This window comes from Marmota marmota, unplaced genomic scaffold (assembly GCF_001458135.2).
Source record: "Marmota marmota marmota unplaced genomic scaffold, marMar, whole genome shotgun sequence".
In the NCBI taxonomy this organism is placed as follows: domain Eukaryota; kingdom Metazoa; phylum Chordata; class Mammalia; order Rodentia; family Sciuridae; genus Marmota; species Marmota marmota.
This window is the reverse complement of record NW_026000249.1, coordinates 33,163,282-33,174,141: the sequence shown is the minus strand read 5'-3', so window position 1 is coordinate 33,174,141 and position 10,860 is coordinate 33,163,282. Positions and strand designations below refer to the sequence as shown.

Here is a 10,860-nt window from a genome sequence, read left to right as displayed (position 1 = left end):
TGAATTTAAAATAACCATAACTACTTTTGTATTTAAAATGGGTGTAAAATGAAAACATTTAACAAAATCAAAAGCAGAGAAAGTGTATTCATTGGAATGTTAAAACAGTCTAACCATTGTCATGGTTGAGATAAGAATAAAATGTCGAATAATTATTTTTTTGAGGTTTCAATATTTTACTCAAGTTTTATTTTAGGTGATGTTAACTACAGCATTTGAAGGGGAGGATCTAATTCCATACCAAATGGAAGACTCTAAAATGTACCTATTAAATTGCTAAAAAGTAAATTGAGTGGTGAGAATACAGTAGAAGCCCAATTTAGATTCCTAGTGTTGTCACCATATGATTACAATCATGCAGACTCTTCCCAGCCTATAGCTGGAGCTCCTGGAAACTATTTCAGACACTGGTGCAAGGGCAAGAAAACCCCAGCATGAAAAGGAATTAAGTCCCGAATTATTGGCTTCATCATATCCACCCTCTCCACCCCAAAATGCACTAAAGAAATAGTGAACAGACCCTGCAAACTACTTTTGGTGTAAATGAGTTGATGGGCTAGGGTGGAAAAAGGTCGTGAAGATGTGTTTAAAAAACTCCCTTTCAGATAAGTCTGTATATACCACCAAGCAATGAACTGCTCATCGATTAGGATTAAGAAACCAAGGGTTGATCCTCAGAAAGTCACAGTTCCATTCATTTACTCAATAAAGATTTACAAAGTGCATATGCATTATCAGCTTCTATTTGCAGCCATTTCTAGATTAAAAAAAAAAAAGAAACCTGGCTTCTATTTGCAGCCATTTCTAGATTAGAAAAAAGAAATCTTTAGAGGGGCCACCAAGTGGCTCACAAACAAGTCTACAGCTGAAAGGACCTTTTATTTGGACTTGGTTTCTTCTGTACCTCTGAAATTGTAACACCTTAAAGCTGAATACCCTTAAACCCTGAGTTCTAACATGAATTTTAGAAATTCTTTCATCCCTGATATACAACATTAAAAGGTACACTAAATAGATATACTGCAAAATAGTTTAAAATTAATAATTGTACAATATTCATTTTTGCTTGAAATTCCTTTTTCTTACACCAAAATTATAGCCACTATCATTGACATTCTTGCCAAACAGCAGAGCTGACAGCATTAGTTTGATAACTGGCTTTAGGGTCTGAGTGTATTCTAAACCAATCAGACTGCAGTTGTTCACTTTGGTGGAGAAGCAGGTATCAAGGTCAATCTGATACTTTGCTGTTATTCCAATACTGAGTGTTACTGTTTCCTGCTGTCCAGGTGAGAATGATAGCAGTCTCCAGCTTCCTGTTCACCTCTGATAAATGGAGCCACTGTCCCACTGTTCACATTAATGTGAAGCTGGAATTTATCAGTCTTTTAGCCAACTGCAAAGTTGCTCTGGGTCACTTAGGACTTTGCAATCTCAAAATTCATCTGGTAGCCAGTCAGCCAGCCCTCATAACCCAGCACCAGAGTGCCCAAGATTGAAGGCCCAGCAATGTCAAAGTTCACGGGGCAGCCCAGGTTGATGTGCTCCCACATGTACCTTGTCTTGATTTTAGCATTTTCCCCCCAGTGTTAGGTGAGAAGGATGAATCGAAGGTCAGCTTCAGTCATTGTGCAAGCTGATCTTCCATGGTGATCTCGGTGCCCAGTAGATTGTGAGTATTCCACTTCTCTGTAAACAGCATGCCATATTCAGTCCACCTGCACTTGGTTTCCAAGGTGTCTGTCACTTTGGTGGTCTGTGTGTTGGCTGAGCCTGAGCTTGTAAATTCCAATACATTCTCAGATTTTGTTTTCAAATCGAGATTTATTAAGCCAAAGCCATAGCCCTTGGTTAAGATGTCCCTGACAAATTTGCAAAGATTGCCATACTTTGGAGGCACAGCCATTTTCTGCTCAGAGGCTGCTGGAACTTTAGGGGAGGGGTGGCTACAGGAAGGGGTGGGTGCCTCCCTCTAGGGATGAGGCCAGGAGGAACTGAGAGGAAAATATTGAATGATTCTATCCTTTGTTAGAAAACTTAAAGAAGAATATATATTTTAAAACTTGAGGATAACTAATAAAGAAATAAAAATATAATAATAGCTTCTAAATCAAGTGGAAAATTTTATCTACTGATCAGAAGGCATGAATAAAGTAACAAAGAATAACTAGTTAATAGAAAACACAAAATAAGTCCAAATACATTTGTAATCAAAGTAAATGAAATATTATGCTTTTTTTGCACTCAGGATTGAATCCAGGGGTGCTTTACCACTGAGTCATATCCCCATTGTTTTGTAATTTTTTTTTTTGAGACAGTATAGTCAAGTTGCATAAAGCCTCACTAAACTGCTGAGGCTAGCCTCAAACCTTCTATCCTCCTGCCTTAGCCTCCTAAGTTGCTGGAATTTGAGGTGTGTGCCCAGCACATTATATTCTTTTATTAAAAGAATGGAATATTTAAAAATTCAACTATATAAGGATACATTAAAAAGCTTATAAAGATGTTAGAAATAAAGTAATAAAAATATGTGCCATGCAAACACTAACCATAAAAAGATGCTTAGACTATATTAATATAAGTCAAATTAGAATTTGAAGCAAAATTCAATAAAGAGAAATAGCTAGCAATAATAAAATGAAATGAAAATTCTACCAAAAAGATATTAGATCTCAACTTCAGTGCAACTGACAACATAGCCTCAAGGCAAATTCGACAAAAATCCACATTCACAACAGGAGATTTTTAAAACATCTCTATCATAAATTGATAGATGAAGCAGTCAAAAATTGTTAAGGATATAAGACATATGGTACTGCAAACTTATATTTGATCTTCATCAGTATTTCTTGAAGTGCAGTTCCTGAAACCCTTGACATCTCCAGTTTCTTTTGTATGCTAATGAGATGATTGGTGGCTGGCAGCTCATGAATAAAGTAACATAGAGAGCTTTAGCATGGTAGCTGGTCACTAGATATACCAAGACATGATTAAAGAGTTAAAAATTTCAGCCCCACCCCCAAACCTGTGGGGCTAAAGTTTGAGTTGACCACCTATGGACAATGATTTGATTAATTATGTCTACATAATGAAGACCCCATAAAAAAAGGGACGTGAATTATCCCTTTGTCCAGCAGATCCATGTTATATAGGCTACCTGTCTGTTAGTCACATAGTCACTATCTTGGTTATGAGATAGACTGACAGGGTATTGTAGTGTTTGTGTTCAAGAAACTCTTATTGGGTTAGTCACCTTTTCATTACTGAGAAAAATCAATTTAAGGGAGGAAATATTATTTTGGTTGACAGTTTCAGAGGCCTCAGTCCATAGTCCACTTTAACATAGTCTGTTACTTTGAGCCTAAGAAGAGAAAGAATATTATGGCATGTGAGTGTGTGGAAGAAGCTATTTACTTTATGATGGCCAGGAAGCAAAGACAGAGGGGAAAATGCTGAAGACAAGATATATCCTTCGAGGACTTGCCACCAGTGACCCACCTCCTCTAACAAAGCACCACCTCCTAATGTGTCTACTACCTCCCAACAATACACCAGCTGGGGACCAAGCCTTCAACAAATGAATCAAATCCAAACTGTAACATGTATTTTACTTAATAACAGCCCTAAACATAGTGATGCTGGCTATTTTATTATAGTATATTTTCTATAATTGTTTTGTTATATTGTTTTTGTTTTTACTCTCTTAATTTCTCTGATTCATAAACTTTACTAGTCTACACAGGGGATAGACTTTGTACTATTTGTACTATCTATAGTTTGAGCATGACTGGGGATCATAGAATATATCTTCTGTAGATAAGTGGGACTACTATATAAGTTTCATATAAATAAATACTAAATAAAAAATGAAAGGACTAACACTATAAATAAGTTGGAATAAAGGGAACAAGAGCTGTAAAAGCAAAGTGGAAAATAAAGACAAAGGATTAATGAAAATAAAAACGTTTAAAGCATCTATAAATTGGACATATCTCCAGTACTATTGAACTAATGAAAGGGGTACAAATAAACAATATTAGGAATAGTAAGGAGACATAACATATAAGGTGCTTTCTGAAATTAAGAAACTTTAAAAATACTAATAATGATGTGCCTTACCACAGGCTCAAAAGCAACAGAGCCAAACAACCACAAACTGAAACCTCCAAAAACTATAAGCCATAACAAATCTTTTCTCTTTTTAAGTTGATTTTCTCAGGTATTTTGTTATAGAAATGAAGAACTGACTAATATGGCAAGTTTTATTAGCTTTCAGGGAACACATTCTCCTTATTTTACACAAAGTGCTCCAGATAACACCAGTGACACATTTGTTACCATCAATGAATCTATACTGACACATTGTTATCATGCAGAGTCCACAGTTTATGTTAGGATTCACTCTTGGTATATATTTTACAGGTTTGGACAAATGTATAATGACATGTATCCAGCATAATAGTATCGTACAGAGTAGTTTTCTTGCCAAAAAATCCTCAGTGCTCTGTGTATTCATTCTCTCTTACCCTTAAACCCCAACAACCACCAGCACAAGACTCTGGGTTCAATCCATGGCACAATAAATACATATATACATACATACACACTTTGTCAGTTCCTTGTAGATAACATAGGTTGTCTACAAACAAAACATGGGTTTTGTTTTTTGATCCATCCTGGCAATATTTGTCTTTTAATTGGTCCATTTAGACCATTGATGTTCAAAGTAATACAGATACAGTGGAATTAACAGTTATTATATTTGCTACTGTTTCCTACTTATTGCTCTTGTACATTGTTCCTATTTTTGTCTTCCATTCTGTTTCTGGTGGTTTTGTTTGTTTGTTTGAAACAGGGGTCTCATTACATTTTCCAGGCTGGTCTTGAACACCTGGGCTTAATTTATTCTCCTGAATCAGCCTTCCAAGTAGCTGGGAATATAGGCATATGCCACTATGCCTGGTTCCTTTTGTGGTTTTCATTGAACATTTTATATGACTCCATTTTCTCTCTTGGCATATCAGTTGAATTTGTTTTTTTCTATTTTATTTTTTAGTTAGTGCCTTAGAATTTGCAACACACATTTACAACTAATCCAAGTAAACTTTCAAATAATACCTTATTACTTCATACTCAAGTGAGAATCTTGTAATAACAAAATAATCCTAATCCCTCCCTCCTGTCCCTTGTAACATAGCTTTCATTCATTTCACTTATATATAAGTATACATAACATAGATAATTGAATACATTGTTGCTATTATTTTGAATGAAGTATTATCTATTAGATCAATGATCAATTAAGATTGATACAAATAAGGTTATTTTTGTACTAGAGATTGAGGAGGCACTTAATCACTGGAAAACATCTCCAGTCCTTTTTAATATTTTATTTAGAGGCAGGGTCTTGCTCAGTTGCTTAGGACCTCACTAAGTTGCTGGCTGGCTTTGAACTCATGGTACTCCTGCCTCAGTCCCCTGAGCTGCTGAGATTACAGATGTGTGCCACCATGCCCAGCCAAATAAGTTTTAATTTTACCTTGACTGATTCATTTACTAATATTCTTGTCTTTGTACATATGAATTCCTAAAGTATGTAATTTCCCTTCTGTCTAAAGAACTTTTAAGATTTCTTGCAAGGCATTACTACTGGTGACAATTTCTGTCTATGTTTATCATTACTTTTACTTCAAAGTGAAGGATAATTTCACAGAGCACAAAATTTTAGGCTGTGGGTTTTTTTTTCTATCAACACTTCACATATTTTACTCCACTCTTTTCTTACTTGTGTGGTTTCTGAGAAGACGTTAGATGCAATTATTATTTTTACTCCTCTATAGGAAAGGTGTTTTTTAACATCTGACTTCTTTCAGGATTTTATCTTCATCTCCGACTTTCTGTAGTTTGAATGCGATATGCCATTCCCACATTTTTTGGAATTGTTTCTTCATTTATCCTGTTTGATTTTTCTCTGAACTTCCTGAGTCTGTGGTTTGGGGAATTAATTTGGGGGAAATTTTACTAGCATTTCAAATATTTTCTATGTTCTTTTCTCCCCCTCTTTCTTTCCTTTTGTGTGTGTGGGGTGCTGTGGATAGAACCCAGGGTCTTGCACATGCTAGGCAAGTGCATATCATTGAGCTAAATCTCTAGTCTTCTCTTTTTCTTCTGACAATCTCATTTTTCATATATTACATTTTTTTGTAGTTGTTCCACAGCACTTGGATATTTGGTTCTGCTTTTTTTCAGTCTTGTTTCTCTTTGCTTTTCAGTTTTGGAAGTTTCTATTGAGATATCTTCAAGTTCAGAGATTTTCTCAGCTGCGTCCAGCCTACAAATGACCCCATTGAAGGCATTCTTCATCTCTATTACAATGTTTTTGGACTCTAGCATTTGTTTTTGGCACTATCTTAGAATTTTCATCTCTCAGTTTACATTGCCCATCTGTTCTTGCATGCTGTCTACTTTACCCATTAGTGCCCTTACCATATTAATCATAGTTGTTTTAAACTCCTGATAACTCCAACATCTCCTGCCATATCTGAACATTATTTATGTAATTTATAATTCTACTGGAGGTCCATGAAAGTGAAAGGATCAAGAAAAATAAAGGGGTTAAAAGGACTAGAATGGAAGTATCAAATTTTCCTTGTTTGTGAATGACAGTTTGCAGAGAAAATTCAAGTGAAGATTCAAACTTCTTGAATTTTACTAAAAATATTCAGCAAGGCTGATAAATACAAAATCAACATATGAGAATCAATAACATTCTTAGACACCAGTAACAAACAATCAGACAAAGGATGGGGAAAAAGATTCTATTGATTTAAATAAGAGCACAAGGCACTTAACATGAATCTTTTTAGAAAACATGCAAAAACATTGAGCTAAGAAGTCTATAAACCTACTGCAATATAATAAATGTGTGTGTGTGTGTGTCTGCATGTTCATGCATGTATGTGTACTATTGATCATGGATCAGAAGATTCACTATAATAAAAATATTTAATATTCTAATACTAATAACTCCAATGCAATTTCAATAAATAATAATAATAATAGTGGCATCTTTTAGAACTACTTCTAGGCTTATCTTAAAGTTTATTTGGAAGATCAAAGGGCCCAGAATAGCCAAGAAAATTTTTGAAGAATAATGTGAATAAATCTTCTTTACCAGATATCCACTTATTATATAATTATCAGATATCCACTTTATTATATATGTACCAGATATCCACTTATTACTATTAATGTAGCAAAACACTGGCAGAGAAATAGAACAGTGGTACCAAACAGATTGGCTCAAGTAACAGATCTATATATGTGAAATATATAACTCTGTAAGAGGGAAATCAGTGGGAAAATAATTGAGTAAATGGTGAATGTCAATGCCATCATCAGCCCTTTTGTCTCCTACTTACATACACTTTTCTTAGAAACATCATCCACCCCTTTTAAAATTTTATTTTACTGGTTTTCTTAGTTACACATGACGGTAGAATCTATTTTGATAAAATTATACAAGTATAGGATATATCTTATTCTAATTAGGACTCCATTCTTGTGGGTCATCCACCCCTTTGAATTCAACTGGTTATTCCCAAATCTGTTCCTATTTCTCAGCTCTCATTCTTGAGCCCTAGGCCTATATCTATTCAATTGCCCATTAGACATATCTATATTTTGAAATATACAAACTGAACTCATTATCTTGTCCAACAAATCTGCTCTTACTCATATATTTCTTAACTCAGTTGGTAGAAGGACACTTTATTCTAACAAGCCAGAAATCCATGGACATCGTCCTAGAACAACATTTGCCAAAGCGAGTTCCATGCAAACCCCTCAGAACAGGATATTGATATGTGTTATACAAAAATAGAAGTTCTGTGCTAAAATACAGCTTTAAACTTCTGAATTAAACTAAATAAAGAGATTTCCCCTGTCAGATTAGTTATCAGATCCCTTCTATGTTAGTGGGCACCTAAGAGCTTGACACTGTTTCCCAAACTTGTATAGTGATAAAACCACCATTTTAAATAAAATATTGCTGAAATAATTTTCTAAAGACTTAAGGATATATTTTCCTCTCTTTTGAGTTTATTTCCAAAATATCATAGGATTTCTCCCTTTAATGGTCACCGGCCTTTGAAGTTTCAAAGTCTCACTCCATTTATCCCAAACCTTTCTCCACATAGCTGCCAGTGACCCAAGTTATAAAACTCACCACTCATCCCTTGTTAAAGCACTTCAATAGACTACCATTTCAGTCTAAAGCTCAGCATTTCTTATTTTGGTAAGCCCATTTACTCATCAGTCTCAATGCTCCTATTTCTTTCAATGCTTCCTACCTGAGTAAAACCTGATGAGGTTGAGGACATACTATCCCAAAATACAGCACCTTGACATTTGAGAAAACAACAGAAACAGGAAGGTCACTCTTAACTTTCCTCTGCCATTCTCCCAAGTCAGATCATAAAAACCTCATTCAAGAGATATCCTCCCCCCTCATATTAGTCATCATTCTTCAGATAATCAGAACCAATAAGATATATATGGGGAACTAGTATAGGAATTAGCTCATGTAATTATAGAGACTCAGAAGTTCTATAACATGCTATCTGTAAGCTAGGGAAGTTGATGGTATAATTCAACCTAAATTCAAAGGCCTGAAAACCAGGAGAGTCAATGGTGTAACTCTTGGTCCAAAGCTGAAGACCTGATAAAATAGGGGTAAGAAGTGGTGCTGATATAAAACCCAGAATCCAAAGGCCCAAGAACCCGGAGTTTTGATGTCTGAGGGCAGAAGATGAATATCCTAGCTCCATAACAAAGTGAGTTTGAACATTCCTCAACCTTTTTTGGTTTTTATTTATCTTGCCTGTCAATGCATCAGATGATATCCACCTACATTGGTAAAGGTAGATCTTTAATGAGTCCACTGAATCAAATGATAATCTCTTCCAGAGATACCCTCACAGATACACCAAGAAATAACAATTTACCAGCTATCTAGATATCCTTTAATCTAGTCAATTTGACACTTAAAATGAACCACCATACCTCCCTATACCTGAAGGAAAGAAACATTTTTATTTCTGAAGGCACAAGGACACAAAAAGGAATGTGAACAAACAGGCCTTGATAAGCTTTCTCCAGTTTATTACCATCAGGTCATAATCTTTTGGCCTCCAATTACAGTTCTCTGTGACTATCTACTTCATCTAACCTAGTTCAGAAATACACAAGTTTTTTTTCTAGGTCTTCATTTCCTTGCAAAAGTTCTTATGCTAGATAAAACTTACATTAAATAAGTGTGTATGCTTTTCTCTTATTTATGGGTATTTTGTTATAGGAGCTTCAGCCATGAATATAGTATGGGTAGGAAATAAGGTATCATTCCTCCCCTACATACCTATGGCTTATCAATAACTCAGCCTTCATCTTTTCTGTACAGTTCTCTGCATGAAATTTCACATAATAAATATTATGTCCAAGAATATTGGATTCTACTTGCTGGACTGGATTTTAAAATCTAATTGAGACACTAATAGTAAATAAACTTTAAATAATTAGCAAATAATATAAAATTATTAGCCTGGTGGGTGAGTTTATTTCCTAGGTCTTGGTGTCTTGTTAACTGAACTCTGTGAATCTGTGTAATGAGTTCCGATCAGAAATTTGTGTTATTTTTTATTTTATTAATAAACATGTCAACATAATGCAGCCTCCCTTTTTCTAAAACTTAATAATAAATCTAATTTATCTAGTCTTTGACAAAATAATCTATCTTTACAGCCTTCTCCTCATTCTAATGAAGTCATAGTCACATTTAAAACACTGATAACTCTGACTGCCTTAAAATTAAGAATTTTATTCATTAAAAGATATCATTAGGAAGAGTATAAAGGCAAGCCCACAGCCTGGTAAGAGACATTTGCAAGATATATAACTGACAGAATGCTTGTATCCAGAATACACAATGAACTCCTACAAACCAACATGAAAAAGTCAGACAACCCAATAGAAAAAGAAGTCAAGATTCAAGCTATTACTTAATAAAAGGAAATTCAAATGACCAATAAACATGAAAAAGTTTGCAACATCATTAGTAATCAGAGAAACACAAATTAAAACCAAAAGAAGATATAATGTTGTTCAAAATTTAGCTTAGTAGAATGACTAAAAGCTATATAAGGCCAACAATATCAAATGTCAGTGAGAACATAGAACAAAATAACTCTTAGACTTTGCTGGTGGAACTGTAAATTTGTACAGTCACTTTGGAAAACTGGCAGTATCTGTTAAAAGCTGGACACATATAATACAATGACCTAAATTGCTGTGTACAAATCCATCAGAAATGCATATGTAAGTGCACAAAGGCTTGTACAAGAACATCCATAAAAGCTCCAAACTAGAAACAAGACAAATGCTCATCAACAGTAGAATGGATAAATCAACTGAGGAATGTACAGCAATGAAAACGAGCAGCATACACCAACTTAGATCAATCTCACAAACATAATGCTGAGTGAAAACTCCAGACATCAAAGAACTCTGTTTAAATAAATTTTAGAGAAAGTCTAAATTAGATTTAATATTTTGGTGGTAAAATGCATATATGTGGTAAAACCATAAGAAAAAGCAAGGAAATTATGAATGTAATCAAGAGTGTGGTTACTTGTGGGGAAGAGAGGAGAAGATTGTGATTGGGAGGTCACATGGAGTCATAGCAAGGAGACTCATTGAGTGTGGGAAATGTTCTATTTATTGGTGTGAATGTTGATTACTGGCATTCATTAATAATTTATAATGAATTTCTTAAACCATACATCCTCATTTTATGTACTTTTAAAA

General features: G+C 34.6%; 1 pseudogene; it reads right to left on the bottom strand.

The window, feature by feature from the left end:
* Positions 1 to 1,056: 1,056 nt before the first annotated feature.
* Positions 1,057 to 1,906, bottom strand: LOC107144208 (annotated as a pseudogene).
* Positions 1,907 to 10,860: the final 8,954 nt, after the last annotated feature.